At 43.1% G+C, this 22,339-nt stretch overlaps 1 long non-coding RNA gene across 1 annotated transcript in view; it reads left to right on the top strand.

Moving 5' to 3' along the window:
* Positions 1–22,339, top strand: part of LOC138747879 (uncharacterized) — a 47,281-nt gene that overhangs the window by 1,407 nt on the left and 23,535 nt on the right. The window contains exon 2 of the long non-coding RNA XR_011347710.1: positions 3,621–3,686. This is a non-coding gene — a long non-coding RNA (uncharacterized lncRNA). The remainder of the gene's footprint in view (positions 1–3,620; positions 3,687–22,339) is intronic.

Raw genomic sequence — 22,339 nt, 5'->3', positions numbered from 1 at the left:
AATAAAATGGTGGAGGGGGGGCATGGGGGGAGGAGCATGGTCGCAAAGGCAGGAGGTAACGTGGAGAAAGAAGGGAGGACACAGCAGCAAGCAGGGGGAGCAGAGATGACTGGGTGAATAGAGAGGGAAGGGGTAGAGAGCTGATGGGGAAAGGGAAGAGAAAGGGAGGGCAGGTTAGCAGAAACTGGAAAAGTCGATGCTAATGCTATCTGGCTGGCGAATGCCCAGTCGGAAAATCAGGTGTTGTTTCTCCAATTTGCGGGTGGTTTTGGTACGATGGTACATGAGGTCTTAAACAGGCAGATGAGGATGGAAGTGTTACACAGAACTGAAATGGTTGGCCTCTGTCGCTGGTGTGGACAGAGCGGAGGAGCTCAGTAAAGTGATCCCCCAGTCTCTGTTGCATCTGATCCCAACTTGATGTTTTCCAGTCTACTGAAATGTCCGCCTTCTTCAACAAACGTGGCTTTCCCTCCACCACCATGAACTCAGCCCTCACCCGCATCTCCTCCATTTCATGTTCATCCGCCCTGGCCCCCTCTGCCCTTAAATGCAACAAATACAGGATTCCCCTCATCCTTACCTACCACCCCATTACCCTGGGCATCCAACACTTTATCCTCCAGAATTTCTAGCACTTACAACAGGATCCCACAACCAGATATTTCTTCCACTCTCTTCCTTCTGTAGGAACCATTCCCTTTTTGACTCCCTTGTGCACTCATCCCTCCCCACCCATTGCCCCCCACCCTGGCACCTTCCCCTGTGGCCGCAGGAGGTGCCACATTTGTGCCCACACCTCCTCCCTCACCACAATTTGGGGGCCCCAAACAGGCCTTTCACTTGAAGCAACACTTCACTTGTGTATTCGCAAGACTAATTTACTGCATCCGGTGCACCCTTTGTGGCCTTCTGTACATGAGAGAGACTGGGCGCCAACTGGGAGATTGCTTCGCTGAGCACCTTTGCTCTGCCTGCATCACTAACAGGGTTCTCCCAGTGGCCAACTATTTCAGTTCTGCGTCACACTCGTGTACTCACGTCTGTCCATGGCCTCATGTACTATCCCACCGAGACCACCCGTAAATTGGAGGGACAACACCTGATTTTCCATCTGGACACTTTCCAGCCAGATGGCATTAACATCAAATTTTACGGTTTCTGCTAACCTGCTCTCCCTTCTCCCCTCCCTTCCCTTACCCCTGTTACCTCTCCACCCTCTTCCCTCTTTACTCACTGAGCCATCACTACTCCCCCTGCTTGCTGCTGTGCCCTCTCTCCCTTCTCCACCTATCATCTCCTGCCTTTGCGACCGTCCTCCTCCTCCCCACCTTTTTAATTTGAATGCCCACCGACATTTTTCCACACCCTGATGAAGGGCTCAAGCCTGAAGCGTCGACTTTTATCTTTGCTGAATCACTGTTTGACCTGCTGAGTTTCTCCAACATTGTGATTTTACTTCAGCCACGGTGTCTGCAGACTTTCGTCTTTAACTTCTTCACGGTCACACTGAATTTGAAATCATAATCACTCTGTTCCCTTTTTTTATGAGATCATTAATTCTTCCTGCCTCATTATACATAACAAAATCTGAAATGTTCTCTGGTGGGCTTTAAGACATATTGTGCTAAGAAACTGCTTCATATACTTTTTCTGCTCCATCTGTCTTTGTCATTTTGAGCTGTTCAATTTATATGAATATTTAACTTGTCCACAATTTTTGCAATCCTTTTCTAATTAATTCTGACTTTGTCCTTCAAGGCATCTGCAGAACAAGGGTAATCGGGTAGTCATACCAATGATTTACTTCCCCACTTCTTCCCTCCACCCAAAGTGATTTTATTTCTTGGTCGCCCATGCCCAAAATCGTTGCTCCTTACTGCACTAATCCCATCCTTTATTGGCAGAATTTCCCACACCTCCTTATCCTTCCAGCCTATTTTCCAAAATGAAAAGCAAACCAGAATATTCAGTTCTCAGGCTCGGTTGACATGCAACCACATCTTCATGTGGCTTACAGGTCATATCCATTTACAATAAAACTCTTTCTTGGGTCTTTGGTGACACTGGACTGATTGTTTGGATTATTGGATATTATTCCAAGTAATACTCCAACACACTTTTAATTCACAGAAGAAAAAAAATCCAGCAAACCCAGTGTAGTAGGAACATAGGAACATAGGAAGTAGACCGAAAATGGCCCATCGAGCCTGCTCCGCCATTCAATACGATCATGGCTGATCTAATTTATGACCTAACTCCACCTACCTGCCTTCTCCCCATATCCCCTAATTCCTCTATCATGTAAAAATTGATCTAACCGAATTTTAAATATGTTTAATGAGGCAGCCTCAACCACTTCCCTGGTTATAATTGCACTACCAGTAACCACCAAGACTAGGCTGAGGGAACAATAGGCTTTAATATGCAGAAGAACCTTGCTGGCCTGGGGATCCAGGTATGGGAATGGCTCCATATATGTAGTAGCCAACCATAACTATATACAATAGAGGAAACATATCACCACACCCAGTAAATAGAAGGGAAATAGAAGGCCCCTGTGAGTTTAAAGAGACCATGGGGTCTGGAGGCCTGGTGTATTAAAGGAACGAACAGAATCAGCACCTGGTTTTCCAAGTGCCAAACCATCAGGTTTATCCAAACAAGTGGAAACAAGGCAATTGAAGTGTTGCCGTGCATCCATTTCAGTATGGTGCCTACTTTCAAATAAACAGGCATTAATCTGATCTTTTTGGCAACACACTTGCTTTGATTGGCTGCTTTTATGCTCCTTCCTCTACATAGAGAAATATCTGGCCACATAAGGTTGCTGAAAATTCACGGGCATGGCCCATATCTGCAGTGTCTTTGATAATGTGACTGTAAAAAATGCACATTAGGGGCATTGAGAGCTCCATCGCTTTTTAATTATAAATCACCACTCCGGGGAAATTGAAAGCAGGGGTTGCATTTCATTCACAGTTTCACACACTTGAAAGCAAAAGTTAATGGATTTTCCTGGAACAAGTTCACTGCACCTTCAAAGCAATTTTATCGACAAATACTCTAGTTAGAGGTTTTATTATGTCATCTCTGATTAAGCCGTTGTGTGCTGAGTAGCTTTCGAGGTTTTAAGTGCGGTCTTTTAATTAATGCTTCCTTAAAGGGGATGATTCAAAAATGCAGCCAAGTTCGGTTTCCAAACTTTCTTGGTCACTCTAGCACCTGACTACGTTAATTTAAATCGCCTTTCAATATTGCATTTCCCATTTCAGTTTGGCACTGAAGGGGTGCTGCGTTAGTGAATGAACTGACTGATATTGAAAGGAGATCCCATTTTTACTCTTTGGCTGTAAGTAAATGATCCCAAAGCTCCATTCAAAGAGCCGCAGAATATTCCCAACTTGCCAATAGCATTAAATCCCCTATGAGCAGATTCATTAACTCTAATGGCACGAACATCAATTTTTCTAATTTTAGAGAACCTCCACTTTCTACTTATCTACTCCTGTTCTGACTTTCCCCTCCTCCCCACCCCCCCCCCCCCCCCACTACCTCTCACTTTTGGTCCATCCCCAGCTTCTTTCCCCTTTGATATTTGCCAAATTTCACTCCTTTAGCTTCGATAAAGGTCCTGACCCAAAACACTGACTGACTATTTCTATCCATGGATGCTGTGTGACCTGGTGAGTTTCTCCTGCAGCTCATTGCTTGCCACATATTCTTTGTCATTCATGATATGTATATCTGTGCAATGGGCAGTTTTATTTACTTATATAATTGTGAATTTGTGATTGAATAATCTGAGAAGATACAACGATCCAGATGAATGTAAATCCTTGCAGGGAAAAAATGAAGAAAGATTTCTTACACTAACCACTGCCTAATGCTTTCCTCAGACATGTATGTGATGTGACAGATGATGTTATATTTTATATTATGTATAAATATGTTTTGGGGGGATAAATTGTGGCAGATTTTTTTAGTGTAGGTGACAAGCAAACACTTCACAACACAGATCTCATTCAAAATGCCAGAGCTCTGCTCAACCCAGACTGTCCAGGCTCCCAGTGCCTTTGTAAAGATGATGGAAACTGCTTTGCTGAAGGACTTCACAAGTAGGTGCTAATTGGACATGCTGTGGATTGATGGATTATTGTTTTGGAAAGCAAGAGATGAATGGACTCAGAAGATTGGGTCTGGAGCTGCAGTCTGTCTGAGTGCAGTTTGTAGTTCTAAGAGGGTCGTGTGGTTTTCTCTGAGTGAGAGAGAGAGAAAGAGAGAGAGAGAGAGAGAGAGAGAGAGAGAGAGAGAGAGAGAGAGAGAGAGAGAGAGTGAGAAAGAGAGATCAGTTCTATGGTTCAGCAGCAGCAGAGCTGGGACTGGAACAGGACAAGCAGGCAAGCTTGTGGAAGAACCCCATTTTGAAGACGGGTTGTGAGTTCTTAGTTCAAGCTGGTCAAAACCCTTGTGGTCCATACAAGAGGAGATGGCAGGCTGTATAATGTTTCACTTGAAATAAGGGAAACCAAAAGGAACTCTGTGTTGACCTGAAAGAAAGAGGTTATAATCTGGAAAACCCTGATGGGACAAGTTTCTTTGGCAAGACACTGAAGTGGTTGATTAAAAGGAATCAGTTGTGGGTGTCCAGCGAACAACAAATCTCTCTCTGAAAACCAACAAGAACCTTCTTGAGCGGTAACCATTTAGATTTCAAGCACCAAAGCCTGGTGAAGATTCATAAATGTTAAATTCTGTGCACAGTATAAGAATTGCCTGATACCAGTGAACTTGGAGGAATGAGAAGTGAGGTTGGACTGTGAATTAAATAACTTTTCTGAACTTATAGACACATTACATGCTTGTGCGCTTAGAATTAGAAGGGAGTTAATAGTAATAAGTTTGATCCTGTTTTCATGCTTAAAGATAATTAAAAGCAACTTTTGTTTAAGTAACCATTTGTCTTGGTGAATATCTATTGCTGCTGGGTATTGGGGTCCTCTGGACCCGTAACAGTGGAAATGAAAAAAATGTACAATATAAACATTGAGCATTACTTGGACACTGTCCAACCTGCTGAATCTTTCAGAATTTTCTGATTTTATATCAATGTAATAAGAATGTCTGGTACAAATGTACCAGACATTCCTGGTTGAGACGTGTCATTTTATATGGGAAGGAAAAGAAAGAAAATTCCTTGGGCTTGATACAAAATTAATTTCTTGTCATTCAAGAACTATAATGGAGTAGATTGGCAATCCCCAGTTTCTTGGACCAGTTGAAAAAGGCGAGTGAGGCAGAATAAGTGAACAAGAATGCACCTTGTTCCTTCTGCCCAGGCAATGGAGGACCCGTTTCTCTATGTGCTCAGCCCATCCTGCAATGTGGCAGGTTAGTACTAAATTGAGGGGCCAAAAGGACAGCACAATCAAATTCACCAAGGGTTGTACTTATCAGAACAATAAAGTTCTGATTATTTGGAATTCAAGCAACCTGCAAAATAAAAACGTGGAAAATAAATAAGGGTAAAAAGTACAAAAAGTTAAAAATTAGCAGTCAGTTCGCCAATCAGGCAACATGCAATCTCAAGCAACCAGAAAATGTACTTATCAGGCATCTACCAATCCCCACAGGTGCCCAATACTGGAGGTTATATTGTAGTTCATGCTTCATGATGTTAATTAAACTTTAATTTTTGAATGCTTCACAGTGTGATTGTTTGAAAACATCAAGCATCCCAAAGGATTTCAGTGCAGCTTACAATATTGCTTTTGGTCAGTTTTGGTTTTGGTCACCAAATTATAGGAAGGATATAAACAAAATAGAGAGAGTGCCGAGAAGGTTCACGAGAATATTGACAGGATGTCAGGGTTTGAGTTACAGAGAAAGGTTGAGCAGCCTGGGGCTTTTTTCTCTGGAGCGTAGAAGATTGAGGGGGGATTTGATGGAGGTGTTCAAGATTTTAAAGGGCCATAGAGAGTCAATGTGGATAGGCTTTTTCAATTAAGAGTGGGGGATATTCAAACCAGAGGCCATGGTTTGAGATTGAAGGGGGAAAATTATAAGGGGAACATGAGGGGAAATTTCTTCATGCAAAGGGTGGTTGGGATGTGGAATAAGCTTCTGGCGGAGGTGATTGAAGCAGGAACATTATTTACATTTAAGGAAAGACTGGATAATTACATGGAGGGGAGAGGATTGGAGGGTTATGGACCAGGTGCTGGTCAGTGGGATTAGGAGGGTGGGGATTTGTTCCGGCATGGACTAGTACGGCCAAACTGGCCTGTTCTGTGCTGTATGTGGTTATATGGTTAATACAGCCACTCTTTCAATAAATTTTAATATATGCAAAGAATAGCAGGGAAAGAAAAAGAATGAAATGAAATTATAAATACTGCTTCCCCATTCAAGAGGTTCAGTGCATAGTGCAGCTGAGGGCCCATTGCAAGGGAAGGCAGTGTTGCACAATTCAAAGAGGAAGCCTTCGTCATCCTTGATAGCTGGGCCCTAAAGGGTGGTATGAGAGCTTTCTGACTTCATTCTATTTACTATTAAGAAAAGTATGAATAAAAATCAAAAATATCAGAATTTACAGTTTAAACTCCTTTTGTCAGTGTGAGCAAATATGTTATGAAGGCAGTAATAAAAGTCAACAAGGATCCCTTCTTCATTTTTATTAATTTGATAGAGATAAGTATTACATGTATATTTAATATACATTTGTATATGCCATTTCCTTTGGAGTCTTAAACCGTGCACATAATGAGTCAATGAGGGATGATTAAAACAGTTGTTCTCAACCTTTTTCTTCCAACCCACATCCCACATTAATTATATAGCTTTTATATAATGCAATACCAAATTTGAGTCATATATCAATTATATGTTGTCTTATATAATTCTCAAAATAAGTGAAATATCCTTATGAGAATTTCACCTCATATTCTAATATTGAGATAATACATTGTGATTATCTAAATAGACCAGTGGTTCTCAACCTTTTTCTTTCCACTCACATCCCACTTTAAGTAATCCTTATGCCATCGATGCTCTGTGATTAGTAAGGGATTGCTTAAGGTGGGATGTGGGTGGAAAGGGAAGATTGAGAACCACTGCTCTCGACCCAATTGTTAGTGAAATATTTTGCTTGAGAAAATTGTCATTTTCTTTGGAGTTCTGAAACCGTGCACATAATGAGTCAATGAGGGATGATTAAAACAGTGGTTTTCAAACTTTTTCTTTCCACCCAAATCCCATCTTAAGCAATCCCTTACTAATCACAGAGCACCGATGGCATAGGGATTACTTAAAGTGGGGTATGTTAGTGGAAAGAAAAAAGTTGAGAACCACTGAAATAGACCAATCTCTTCTAGTTATTAAAAAAAAAGAAAAAAGAAAAATAAAATGAGGAGAAAGAAAACCTATACTAACATGGTCACCAGCAAATAAATTGTGAGAGCCCTGCCACATCTTGCAGCTGCTCCCTTTCGGGGAAGAGATACAGGAGTATCGGAGCCAGCATCCAGCAGCTTCTGCTGGATGGCCCTTGAGCGTAGTCCTCGGATGAAGGCGTCCCGGATTAGCCTCTTGACCTCCTCTATACCTATCCCGGGTTCAGCCAGACATGGTCGGGCCAACTCTTGCAAGTGTCCCAGGTAAGACTCAGCCGTCTCCCCGGGTTGCTGGATTCGAGTGTTGAGGAGGTACCTTGCATAGACTACATTCATGGGGGGCTTGTTCAAGTTCTCAAGAGTGTCCATTGCACTCTTGTACGTGGAGCAGCCTTTGGTTACCTGGAAGGCGCGGGGACCCAGCTTTGACCGGAGTAGGACCAACCTCTTCCGATCGGAGTCCAAGATGTCACCCTCGTGTGCCTCAATGGTTGCCTCGACCGTGCTGCCAGATCCCAAAGCGTGTCTCGGCTTCCAGGTGGCGTTGGTTGACTTCGAGGCTCTCTGCGCACAGGAGTTTTTCCATGGCAGCCATGGGAAAATTTTGTGGATTAAATTGTGGTGCACTGTTAGACAGAATCAGACACACACAAGGTAAAGACTGTACAAGAGGCTTTAATCCACAAAGACTTCCACAGAGCCAGGCTGGCTGTAGCTGCAGTAACTCTGAGTGAGACTTCAGGAGGCCAGCGCAGGCTTATATCCTGGAGAGTGATTGACACCCGACTGGGTGGGGCTTGATCCATTCAGGCTGACTGATTGACAGACAGCCAGGTGTTGTCCTATCCCCCTTACACTCCTGCAAGTACAGGAGGCCGGTGGTGTACCACCACACCTTCCACGGCCACTTAAGCCAGTGAGGACCTGAGTTTGGAGAGATATGTTATTGCAAATACTGGAATCTGGAGCATACCGCAAAGTGCTGGAGAGTTCAGTGGGTCTGTGGGGAGAAGAATCGTTTCAGGTCAAGATCTTGCATGAGTCCTGATGTGAAAGCTTGCAACTTGGATAGGGTTACACACTATTGCATTAAATTTCAGCGAGATCGTTTCTGCACCCCCCTGGAATGGGAGTGGGCAGGAAGGCTTTAATCAATGGTGAAAGGGAATGAATACGGACTAGCACGGTGCACTGGCCAGAAAGTAGATGTACTGCTTGACAAAAGTACCAAAGACTTGTTGATCCAAACCAAGGCTTTTATTAACTAAAAGACTGGAGTATATCACATGTAGGTTGACCAGTCCAGAATGACCTGATCTGCCTAGGAGCAATCCTTTAAGACCTACCAGTAGGCATGGCTATGGTCTCAGCCAATCACAGTCATCCTACACTACTATCTATACATATACACATTGGTGATAGAATCTGTACTATTCCCACTGCTGAATATGAGTAGGTAAAATTTGGGATGGTTAAGACTATGACCATACCAGTAAGAGTTAATGTTAAAAGGCCTTTGACAGGTAATTGAAGAGGAAGGAAATAGAGGAATTTAGGGCTAATGCAGGCAAATGGAATTAGAATAGGCAGGCATCCCCATCAACTCAGTCACATTTGTCCCAAGAGCCTGTTTGCTACGCTGTCCAAGTCCATGACTATAACTCTGCCTTGAATCTGTAACCTTTCGACGTCAGGAGCATTTTGTTAACATTTTGTTCTCAACCAACAATCTAGATATTACTAAATTGTCACCTCCAGGAGAATGCAATACCCAAAAAGGTTGCAACAATTCTTTTGTAATATGAACCCCACCCCCCTCTGAGGCCATGGTAAAGTGTGATCTGCTCCTCCAATCTTCTGCTATTAGGCAGGACTATATGTCCTGAAATTTTGAACATTATTGTTCCAGTCTATTCATTTTATATGTGTGGTTCTTAAAGTTCCATAATTCCAGACCACAGATGAATTGAAAATACCTTCATGAGAGGGAGAAATAATAAACATAAGATCAAATATGAAACCCACTCCCATCAGAAGCATTAAAAACGGGTCTGCCAGGCTGGGAAATAGCTCTTCCCACAGGCGAAATTACTGAACGGTATGTAGTAACCTTGGGTCTCTCATTATTTAGAAATATTTTTATATATTTATCTTAAACTACAATTTTATGTATATATGTGATGATAATGCTCTGTGCAAGTTGGTGCACCATGTCCAGAGAAACGCTGTTTCATCTGGTTGTACATGTGCAGTCAGATGATAATAAATTTGAACTCAAAGCTGAAGACTGGTGAGGTTTGAGGACCACTCTGGCATTGCGCCAAGTGGCAGCGAGCTGCATTAATGGCTCATGTCTGTCTGGGAAGCATCAGCATGCAAGTCAAAGGCAAAAGTTCTCAATCTCGGAAGAGGCGGCAGGAATTAGCCACCCTGCTGGACCTGCTGTGAGTTTATCAGAGCTCACTCCATTTGTTTACATTTCTCTCTTTTGCGTACGCATCTTTCCTTGAGGAGTTTTATTTTCCACCATTGATAAGTAGAAATTCTGGCTGGCCCCCAATGAAAAGAATTTCAGGGTGGTATATGATGTCAGGCAATAAATCTGAACTTTGAACCCTTCAGTGATCCTTGAAAAAATTATGTCATTTTCAAAAGAAAAATTTCAGATTTCAGATTTATTGTCAGAGTATGTACATGTCATCACATACAACCCTGAGATCCCTTTATCCTGCAGGCACAGCAGAATTATCACCAATTGGTAGCACAAAAATCTGTATACATGTAAACACATAAAGAACTGTAAACAGATAACAAACTGTGCAATACAGAGAGAATATAAAAAAAGATTTAAATGTTTTTGTTAACTATAGATTAAATTCAGACTCACCATGTGCTCGATTGGACTGCAATAAAACGATAGAAATAACTGCTAAAATATATCCTGAGCAATTTGATTGATCGAGCTTTTTCCAATGTTAATCCCTATCAATGTTCAAACAACATTCTGAGGACCCAGCTTTTCTGCAAACTTCACCCCATCACTGTTTATCTTAGTCCTGGAATTCCTTCCCTAAGCTTCCACTCTTCCTCTTCCCTTTTGTCCTTAGAGCGGAACTCCTCGTCATGGATTCTTGGAACAATTGCAGTCAATGGGTAATGCGACCAGTGAGCCTGTGACAGCTGTTTGGTGGGTCTCATATCTTGTGCTCTTTCCTCACAGCCCTGTAAATTTTATTCCTCCAAATTTTAATCTCTTTTGAATACTACAGTTGACTACAGAATACTACTGCTTTCCCCATTGCTTGATCATTATGTGAACTAATGTGCCAGCCAGTTTAAGTCTGTGCCTCTTTTTATCAACGTTCTTGCCCCTGGAAGCAGTTTTTCAATTGTCCTCATTTAAGTAATTCATTGTTCAGGAACACTTCTGAACCTTCTCCACTCTAGAGAAAAGCCTAACTTCTCCACTTAACGGTCCCTATCTCCAGTGCCATTCATTGCATTTTCTCCTCTGAAATCGTGGTACCCGGCAGTGTTAGATGAAGCCTTAGAAGTGCTTTATTACAGTTTGGCATGACTTTATAGCTTTTGTGCTCTATTAATAAACCATGGATCCACCCAGCACATCCTCTGTTCTCACTGGTGCCTTCAGGAAAGAGGTGTAGGTGCCACAAGACTCGCACCACCAGGTTCAAGAACAGCTGCTTCCCCTCCACCATCAGACTCCTCAATGACAAACTCAATCAGGGACTCATTAAAGGGGTCTTTCTTGTCCATTTTATCAATTAAAAAACAATCCCTCTGTTTTGCACGTCAGTTTGTTTACATTTGTTCTGTTTACAACTCTTTATTTGTTTATATGTATACACTATGCACAGTTTTTTTTTGCACTACCAGTAAGTGGTAATTCTGCCTCGCCCACAGGAAAAAAGAATCTCAGGGCTCTATGTGATGTCATGTATGTACTCTGACAATAAGTCTGAAATCTGACCAAGTTCAAAATGTTCAATGAGTGACGATCCTGGTCGTGTGTTAGTACTGAACCATAGGCTTTATTTGCACATGGGGAGAATATGCAACAGGGCACACACACCCACCTCCACACTGCCACACCCATGCATCCTCACCCACACCCATATGCACCCACCCCAACCCCCTTCCCTCACCCTCACACCCATATACCAATGCATTCACACACAACCCAGTAATGTACTAATCATGCATATCAGATACAAGCTAATCACTGCACCCAATGGTACACCAAGAGTTAAACCAAACATTTTCCCTCAACAAGCAGGCTTGATAAGCAGAGTTTTTCAAATTTACAATATTTTAATTTTTAAATTTAGACATAGAGCACGGTATCAGGCCATTTCAGCGTGAGTCTGTGCCGCCCAATTGCACCCAATTAATCTACACATCCGGTACATTTTGAACAGTGGGAGGAAACTGGAGGCCTGGAGAAAACCCACGAAGACATGGGGAGAACGTACAAACTGCTGATAAACAGCGTGGAATTCGAACCCGATTGCTGGCGCTGTAAAAGCGTTGTGCTAACCACTACACCAACCATACCACCCAAATCTAGCTACAGTTTACAACGTGTGAGACAGGACAGTCCCTCCTGGGTGTATGCCACAAATAGCTCACACCCTGCACCAGCACACTCCTTTCAACTTGCCCTCCAGCGTCACCTGTGGATGGCAACCTGAAGTAGACATCAGGGATGGTCACAAGGGGACTTCCCTGACCAACCTGTCAGATAATTCTCCATGTTACATCCTGGAATCTTTTTAACCACCAGACTTCAAGGGCCTGCATGCATACACAAAAGGATCTCTGTTCCTTCTCTTTAACATTACACTATTTGATCCATAAGTCAAAGGAACAAAGTTAAACATTCTGATTTGCCATTTGAATTATGGCTGATTTATTTCCTTTCCTCGCAACTCTATTGTATTTCCTTCTCCTTGCATCCTTTGATCAAGAACCTATCAACTCCCCCTTCTAAATATATGTGCCACTTAACATCCACGATGCGTTCTGTGAAATTGGGTGTTATGCGATGTGGATGTTGTGCAAACACCATACTATATTCTGTAGTGTACTTATAAACGTTTTATTTGTAAGTAGAGTCAGTGTGGGGACCGATATGTGGCTGTGGGCAGAGAGCGGGGCAGTGAGATCAGTGTGGAAATCAACACTGGGCTGTGGGGAGAGAGCAGGACAGTGGGATCAGTGTGGGGACTGATCCAAGGCTGTGAGTGGAGAGTGGGGCAGTGGGATCAGTGTGGGGACCAACACGGGGCTGTGTGAGAGAGCGGTGCAGTGGGATTGGTGTTGGGATTGATATGCGGGTGTAAGCAGAGAACGGGGCAATGGATCAGAGTGGGAACTGATACAGCACTGTGGGGAGAGAGCGGGGCAGTGGGATCAGTATAGGGACTGATACAGCACTGTCCGGAGCGAGCGGAGCAGTGAGATCAGTGTGGGGACTAACATGGGGCTGTGGGGAGAGACCGGGGCAGTGGGATCAGTGTGGGGACTGATACAGCACTGTTGGGAGAGAGTGGAGCAGTGGGATCAGTGTGGGGACTGATACAGGGCTGTGGGGAGAGAGCAGGGCAGTGGGAGCAGTTTGGGTATACAGTATACAATTTCTTATAGCTAGTGATCACTTTATCTAAATTGCTGTGGACTTGCTCACAGTAACTGAATAATTATGTGCCTGAATAGATGATAAGCGGCGCATAGCAATGACCTGCCACCACAGACATTCGTGGCAACAAATTCCACAGATTTGCCACCCTCATGCTTCCTTCATCATCCCCAAGGTGCATCACTTCATTCTCTGTGGTCTCACAGGTAAGAACAGGTTCTTGCATATGCGGGTGGAAAGAAAAAGTTTGAAAACCACTGTTTGAACTGTACCTCATTGACTCACTATGTGCACAGTTTCATAACTCCAAAGGAAATGGGCCAATGACAATTTTTCTCAAGCAAAATATTTCAGTAACAATTCAGTCCAAAGCAGTGATTCTCAACCTTCCCTTTCCATCCACATCCCACCATAAGCAATCCCTTACTAATCACAGAATACCGATGGCATAAGGATTACTTAAAGTAGGATGTGAGTGGAAAGAAAAAGGTTGAGAACCAGCGGTCTACAAGGTAGATGAAACAGGCTACAGTGGCAAACCATATAACAATTACAGCATGGAGACAGGCCAACTCGGCCGTTCTAGACCTCACCAAACCAAGTACACTCCTCTAGTCCCACCTACCTGCACCCTGCCTATAACCCTCCATTCTGCTCCCATCCATATACCTATCCAATTTTTCCATAAATGACAAAATGGACCCTGCTGCCACTACTTCTCCCGGCAGCTCATTCCACACAGCCACCACTCTCTGAGTAAAGAAGTTCCCCCTCATGTTACTTCTAAACTTTTTCTCCTCAAATCTTAACTCATGACCTCTTGTTTCAATCTCTCCTACCCTCAAGGGAAAAAGCCTATCCACATCAACTCTATCTATCCCTCTCATAATCTTAAATACCTCTATCAAAACCCCCTTCGGCCTTCTATGCTCCAAGGAATAAAGACCTAATCTGTTCAATCTTTCTTTGTAATCTATATTCTGAAACCCAGGTAATGTTTTCGTAAATCTTCTCTGCATCCTCTCTTCCTTGTTGACATGCTTCCTATAATTCGATGACCAGAACTGCACACAGTATTCCAAATTTGGCCTCACCAATTCCTTGAACAGTCTCAACATCACCACATAACTCCAGTATTCTATGCTTTGATTTATAAAGGCCAGCATATCAAAAGCCTTCTTCACCACCCTATCTACATGAGATTCTACCATCAGAGAATGATGAACCATTATTCCTAGATCTTTCTGCTCCACTGCATTCCTCAATGCCCTCCCATACCTTTCCCTGCTCTTACGCCGTGGCACTGCTTTAAGTCATCAGAACGTTATTGTTCCATGTAATAATGATACGGCAATCGTCATGGGGGACTTTAACTTCCACATAGATTGGGAAAATCAAGTTGGTCGTGGGAGTCTGGAAGAGGACTTCATAGAATGCATCCGCGATAGCTTTCTTGAGCAGCATGTTAAGGAACCCACAAGAGAAAATGCTCTCCTGGATCTAGTGTTGTGCAATGAGATAGGTAGAGTAAATGATGTAATAGTCAGAGACCATCTGGGAAATAGCGATCATAGTATGATTTAATTTCTCATTCAGATGGAAGGGGAAATAGTTAGATCTAAAACTAATATATTATGCTTAAACAGGGGTGACTACCATAGGATGAGGGAGGAATTGGGCAGAGTAGACTGGGAGCACAGGCTAATTGATGAAACAGTTGAGGAACAGTGGAAGATTTTCAAAGAAATATTTTGTAATGCTCAACAAAAATATATTCCGGTCAGGAAAAAGGGCAGCAAGGGAGGGAAAAATCAACTGTGATTAACAAAGGAAATAAAGGAGAGTATAAAATAAGGCACAGGTGTACAAAGCTGCAAAGAGCAGTGGGAAACTGGAAGATTGGGAAAACTTTAAGAGACAACAAGGGGTTACAAAGCAGGTAATAAGAAATGGGAAAAAGGATTATGAAAGTAAATTGGCACAAAATATAAAAACAGAAAGCAAAACATTTTATAAATATATAAAACAGAAGAGGGTGGCCAGAGTTAACATAGGACCCTTGGAGGATGAGAAAGGAAAACTGGTAGCAAAAAATGAGGAAATGGCCGAGGCATTAAACAAATATTTTGTGTCAGTCTTCACGGTAGAAGACATGTCCAGCATGCCCAAGTGCGGAGTTAAGGATGCGAATGTTGGGGAGACCCTTGATAAAATAGTTGTTACAAAGGAAGTAGTGATGGAGAAACTAATGGAACTAAAGCCAGACAAATCACCTGGTCCTGATGATATCCATCCAAGGGTACTGAAGGAAATGGCAGAAGTTATAGTTGATGCATTGGTGGTCATATACCAAAATTCCTTGGATTCTGGGCAGGTCCCAGCAGACTGGAAGACAGCAAATGTCACACCACATTTTAAAAAGGGATGTAGGCAGAAGACTGGAAATTATCGGCCAATTAGCTTGACGTCTGTGGTTGGAAAAATGCTTGAAACCATCATTAAAGATGAAATAGTGAAACTTTTGGAACGTAAGGGTTCAATCAGGCAGACGCAGCATGGTTTTAGAAAGGGAAGATCTTGTTTGACAAACGTTAGGATTCTTTGAGGATATAATGGGTGCGGTGGATAGAGGGGAACAGGTTGATGTTGTATATTTGGATTTCCAGAAAGCATTTGATAAGGTGCCACACAAGAGACTTATCAGTAAGTTACAGGAAAGTGGAGTCTGGGGAAATATATTGGCCTGGATTGAAAATTGGTTGTCTGACAGGAGGCAGAGAGTCGGGATAAATGGGAGTTTTTCAGGTTGGCAGAGAGTGGTAAGTGGGGTGCCGCAGGGGCCAGTGTTAGGCCCACAACTGTTCATCATTTACATTGATGACTTGGAGGAAGGGACAAAATGTTATCTAGCCAAGTTTGCGGATGACACTAAATTGAGTGGAAGAGCAAATTGTAATGAGGATGTGGAGAGTCTGCAGAGGGATATAGTTAAGCTGGATGAGTGGGCAAAGGTCTGGCAGATGGAGTACAATGTTAGTAAGTGTGAGGTTATCCACTTTGGCAAGAAAAATAAAAGAGCTGAATATTATTTAAAGGGTGAAAAACTACAGCATGCTGTTGTGCAGAGGGACTTGGGAATGCTTGTGCATGAATCGCAAAAAGTTAGGTTGCAGGTGCAGCAGGTTATTAGGAAAGCAAATGGAATGTTGGCCTTCATCGCTAGAGGAATTGAATTCAGGAGTAGGGAGGTAATGTTGCAACTGTATAAGGTACTGGTGAGACCGCACCTGGAGTACTGTGTCCAGTTCTGGTCTCCATATTTGAAGAAGGATATACTGGCTTTGGAGATGGTCCAGAGGAGGTTTACTAGGTTGATCCCTGGGATGAATGGGTTGACTTATGATGAAAGATTAAATCATCTAGGATTGCATTTGCTCGAGTTCAGAAGAATGAGAGGAGATCTTATAGAAACATATAGGATTATGAAGGGTATGGATAGGATAGATGTAGGAAGGTTTTTTGAGCTGAGCTGGCCGGGGAAACTAAAACAAGAGGACACAGTCTCAAGATTTGGGGGAGTAGATTTAGGACAGAGATGAGGAAAAATAGTTTTTCCCAGAGAGTAGTGAATGTTTGGAATTCTCTAACCAGGGAAGTGGTTGAGGCTGCCTCATTAAACATATTTAAAATTCGGTTAGATAAATTTTTGCATGATAGAGGAATTAGGGGATATGGGGAGAAGGTAGGTGGAGTTAGGTCATAAATTAGATCAGCCATGATCGTATTGAATGGCGGAGCAGGCTCGATGGGCCATTTTTGGCCTACTCCTGTTTCTACTTCCTATGTTCCTATGTTCCTATTTACCATGTACGTCCTGTTTTGATTATTGTTTCCAAAATGAAGGACTTCACACTTCTCAGCATTAAACTCCATCTGCCATCTTTCAGCCCACTCTTCTAAACATTCCAAATCCTTTTGCAATCTTTGAAAATCTTCTTCATAATCCACAATTCCACCTATTTTAGTATCATCTGCATATTTAGTAATCCAATTTACTACCCCATCATCCAGATCATTAATGTAAATGACAAACAGCAAGGGACCCAATACAGATCCTGAGGCACACCACTTTTCACCGATCTCCAGTCTGACAAACAGTTATCCATTACGACTCTCTGGCATCTTCCTTCCAGCCATTGGTGAATCCATTTGACTAACTCAAAGTTAATACCTAGTGGATGAACTTTCCTAACTAACCTTCCATGCCTTACTGATCCGTATCGACAACATCCACTGCTCTTCCCTCATCAACATTCCTAGTCACCTCTTCAAAAAATTCAACTAGATTGATCAAACATGACCTTCCAAACAAAAACCCATGTTGAGTGTTCCTGATCAGAGCCAGATCAAATATCTCCAGATATTTATATATTATTTCTAAGAACACTTTCCATTAACTTTCCTACCACAGATGTCAAACTTACAGGCCTATAATTGCTAGGCTTGCTCCTCGAACCCTTTTTAAACAAAGAAACCACATTAGCAATACGCCAATCCTCCAGAAGCTTCTATTGAGATGAGCTTTCAGATCATGCAGATGGATGGAGAAATTCAAGACATGTTTACAACATCAATTTTAAAAGGCCAATTTGAAATAACTTGCATTGAAATGAATCTGGGCCTGGTGTGAATGCTTGCTGTGTATTCTAGTGTTATCCCTTGCTTCTGTTCATTGAGAACAAGAAGTGTTTTGCACCTCTTTTTTTTTCTAGTTTCATTTATAATGGGAGCATACTCAAAGCTGTCGTTGACCCAGTGGCCATTTTGCATGCAGCCGCCTCAAGCTGTGCATAGAACTGAAGCACACTAGCCAGCTCCAAGGCGCTGACTGCAATCCCTCTCGGGGTGCATTGCTCTGCTACCTTACATGAATGTACAGCCATCAGTCCACGATCCATCTCCCCACTCACCCTTCTCCTTCCATGACCCCCTCAAGGCAGGGGTGGCCATCAGGTCAGGGGTGATTGGCGGGGGCCGTTGGGGCAGGGGCCATCAGGGGCCAGCCAGTGCAGGCTGTGACAGCCCCATTGGCCGCTCCAGCACCTCACCGGGCCTCTTCGGCCTTTGGGGCTGATCTCTGTGGCTCAAGCGGTTCCAGCTGTGTTGGGTATTATGGGTAGGGAAGACGGCCATTATTCTGCTGCGTATTTATGACGGGTGACATGACGGCACGGGTCACCCCACCTCCATTAGCTCCGGAGGGCACTACGAGGTGCCGCTCGACATGAATGTGGCGCAGGAGCTGCCTTTTAGGGCTGTTCCATGATAGGTAAGCTTCATGTTTTCCCTCCGCGCTTGTACCCGGTCTCCACCGGAGGCCTGGCATGAAAGGGCATTAAGTTTAAGAGTCACTACATGTTGGGGTCCTGCCTCGCACTGGTCTTGCGAAGGATGGGCCTGGTATTGATGCTGTGCAATGTTTCATTCTCTCAGACGTTGGTGCACTACCTTTTTTTAAACAAACATTTCAGTAGAAACGTACCTTTGGCCAAAAGTCCATCAAGTAGTGGTTGGCACAGAATAATCTGCGGGCCCTCCAGAAAGGCATGATGGATCCTGTGGGGTGGTAACCAGAGTAGCTCTGTACCAGACAGTGTTGCGACCAGTCAGAATGCTCTCCATGGTACACCTGTAGAAATTTGCAACAGTCTTTGGTGACGGACTGAATCACCTCAAACTCATTCGCGCTATATAGCCACTGGGTGAGCCTTCTTCGTGATTGCATCAACATGGTGGTTCCAGGTTAGATAATCGGAGAAGTTGACACCCAGGAGCTTGAAACTCTGAACCCTTTTCACTGCTGACCACTTGATGAGGACTCGTTCGTGTTCTCCTGATTTCCACAATCAACTCCTTGGTTTTGCTAATGTTGTTGTGGTGGCACCACTCAACTACCTTGATGAAGGAACCAGGCCCAAAACATTGGTTATGTATCTTTATCTTTGTTATATTAAACACACTGTTTGATCTGCTGAGTTTCTTCAGCATTGTTGTTCTTACTTCAACCAGTGTCTGTAGATTTCATGTTTTACTTTTCACTCAATGAGCTGACCTATCTCTCTCCTGTATGCCACCTCATTGGCATCTGTGATTCTGCCGACAACCCTAGTGTTCTTGACTGCATTTCTATTGTGCCTGGTCATGGGTGTATAGTGAGTAGAGCTGTGGGTTAAGCACACATCCTTGAGGTGTGCCTGTGTTGATCGTCAGTTGTTTCTAATTCATACTGACTGTGGTCTTCCGATGAGGAAGCCAAGGATCCAGATGAAGTGGGGGTGGGAGGTGCAGAGGCCCAGATTTTGGAGCTTGTTGACCAGCACTAAGCGTATGATGGTGTTGAAAGCTGAGCTGCAGCTGATAATGTACCTGCTAATGTATTCTCAGTGAATATTCCTGGCCTTGCTGCTGCTCTGCAGGCATTTTACGCAAGTAAATGAAGCTTCTACCATCCTCACTCAATGGTGTGAACTGCCATTCCCTGCTCATACACCGTGGCACTGCCTTAAGTCATCAGAACATTATTGTTCCATAGCAGTTCAGGATGGCTAAACAGCAGGGCAAAGCTCCATGTCCATTACGTACCTAAATAAAGACCTGGAGAATATCCACCACCTGCGGAAATGCTTGTAAAGATAGATGAGAACGCTTTGTGCCTTGTTGGGGGCCCATATTGTGTCACCTCAGAGAGCTGGGATGTGAGCTCCCCTGCCCCCCCATGTATAAGTGTCAGTATAGTGTGGGATAGGCAGGGTGCGTCCCTTCCAACAAAAGCAAGTAAAACTCAAAATCCATTTAAATGAGACCACAGTTTTATTCTCTCACATTTACGGTAGGCACACATGCCCCTCTAAGACAGAGACTGTCAGGAGTTGGCCATTCTAATGTTTACCCTTGACCTTTGTACAAGTCTTGGCATAGCTGCCTCTCATTTTCCTCTGTGCCTCTGTATAAGGAAAGGTAATCCAGAATTAGAAATAAAGAGAGGAAGTTTGGCAGATGCCCTTTATTCCAAAGTAGCATACGTAGGGAATAGGTTAAAAGGGAAATCAAGTGAAGCATGATTAGATGCAAGATGGATACACTTCTGAAAACAAGTTTGACCAGGGAGCATGGTGGGAAATGAAAAAAACAACCCTTGGTTTGAACCAGATTGGCGGGGGGGGTGCGGTTTGATTTTAAAAAAATGTCTGTGGTCTTCATGAAGCAGTCAAACACAACACAGCAAACCTTGGCTGTGAAGCTCTCTCTTCAATTATTGTTGCTGTTTGCAGCTCTCCTCCCACGATATGAAGGTGGAGCACCAGGACCTGAGCACTGGGACTGTGGGAGGAAGAGCTGTGCCAAAAGGTCGCACACTCAAAAAAAAAACAAGCTTTGACATTATTAGTGATCCAAAAATGCCTGTTGCTAACTTTAGACATCTGATTTTCAAAGAGCTGTTTGCATCTAAAATACAATAGCGTACAAAAGCAAGAAAATTACATGGATGCTTGGTTAGGCCATAACTCGAGCATTCCGTCTAAGTGCCATACATCGGAATGGGGGGGGGGGGTTTAAGACCTTGGAGGAATGCAGAGATTTCTCAAGAATGCTACCGGTGATCAGGAACATCATTTGCATGGACAATCTGACATGGTTCTTTTGGATTGGAGAAGGTTAATGGGACATCAGCCAGGATTTGGAAATAGGAAAATCTATTGATGATAAGATGAACTGAGAAGTTGCCAATATACATAAGCACAATATATAGATGCAATGAAATTCTTAACTTGCTGTTGACAAACATGTTAGATATCTAACTACAAAAGTATAAAAATTACAATATCCCAAGATAGAAAGCTAATATGAAAGGATAGATAGATAAATATTCCCAGTTGTAGTTAGATCAAGAATTCAAAAAAAGTGACAAATCAGAAGCAGACACAGATCTTTTGATGGTATAAGAATAGTTGGCATTAGGGCTGGCACAGGGAGGTTCAAGAACTTCACAACTGTTGGGGGGGGGAAAGTTCTTGAACCTAGAGGTGCTGGACTTCGACCTTCTGCCTTCAGGTAGCTGTGAGAAGACATTGCGTCCAGAGTGAAGGGAGCCTATCATCATGTTGGCTGCGTTCTTGAGGTAGCGTCTCATATAGATGTCTTCAATGGATGGAGATCAGTGTCTAGAAATGGAGTTGGCTTGGTTTGCGACCTTCTGAGTTCACAGGCCCTCGAGTTTCCAAACCAGGAAGGAGGGAGGGTAGTCAAATTTACATTTCACTAGCCATTAAAGGAGCTGAGAGGATCACTGGGGAGCACTGTCAAAATAGGGCTCAAGGAACTAGACCATTTCCATCCAGCACACAGTATATCTAACCCACTTCTCTCAAGAGGTACAGGAGCATCAAAATCAGGACCACAAGGCTGGGGAATAGCTTCTTCCCGCAGGCTGTGAGACTGACAAACACTGATTTTGATTATTTATACTATGTATTGTGTGTTTTTGTGTGTGAACTGCGCCCTGGAGAGAAACTGTTTTGTCAGGTTATATGTGTACAATCAAATGATAATAAACTTGAATTTGTATTTGAAATTTAACAATTCATCGTGAACGTGAGAAGAATATTTGTTTTGTAGTTTCTTTTTCATATGATTGAAAATGTGCACTCTGGAAGTATTAAAGATACTTCATTAGTCACTTTCAATTACAAATTTCATATACATTTGAAAATGAATTGAATTGCAGTTTTATGGGGTCAAAAACAGGGCAATGGGTTAGTGGGACCACTCTTTCAGACATGGATATGAAAGAGTCCCTACCTGACTTTTAGTATAAAATTACTTCGAAAGGTTTTTTCCATCCAATGGCTCAGAAATTTGTATGTGTCCGCCACTGGGCAGCAGCTGGTGGAACTGTACACCAATGTCAGGTTGTTTGGCAGAGTGGGAATAGAGTGACAAAGAGCTCAGCAGGTTGGACAGCATCCATGGGTAGAAATGATCAGTCAAAGTTTCGGGTCTGGAACTTTTCTCAAGACTTGAGGGAAGGGAGGTGATATTAAAGGAAATAAGCAGGAGGGAGAGGCCCACTGGTGATAGGACAGAAGGTGTGAGGTGATGCATTTTGGAAAGACAAACCAGAAGGCTGAGTACCAGGGTTCGCTACTTAAGGGTGCGGGTGAACAGAGGGATCTTGGGGTCCAAATTCATACATCTCTCAAGGTCGCCGCACGGGTTGATAGGATAGTTA

The sequence above is a fragment of the Narcine bancroftii genome, chromosome 1 (assembly GCF_036971445.1).
Source record: "Narcine bancroftii isolate sNarBan1 chromosome 1, sNarBan1.hap1, whole genome shotgun sequence".
NCBI lineage: Eukaryota > Metazoa > Chordata > Chondrichthyes > Torpediniformes > Narcinidae > Narcine > Narcine bancroftii.
Note: the sequence above shows the minus strand (reverse complement) of the source record. Positions and strands in the feature narration are given on the sequence as shown.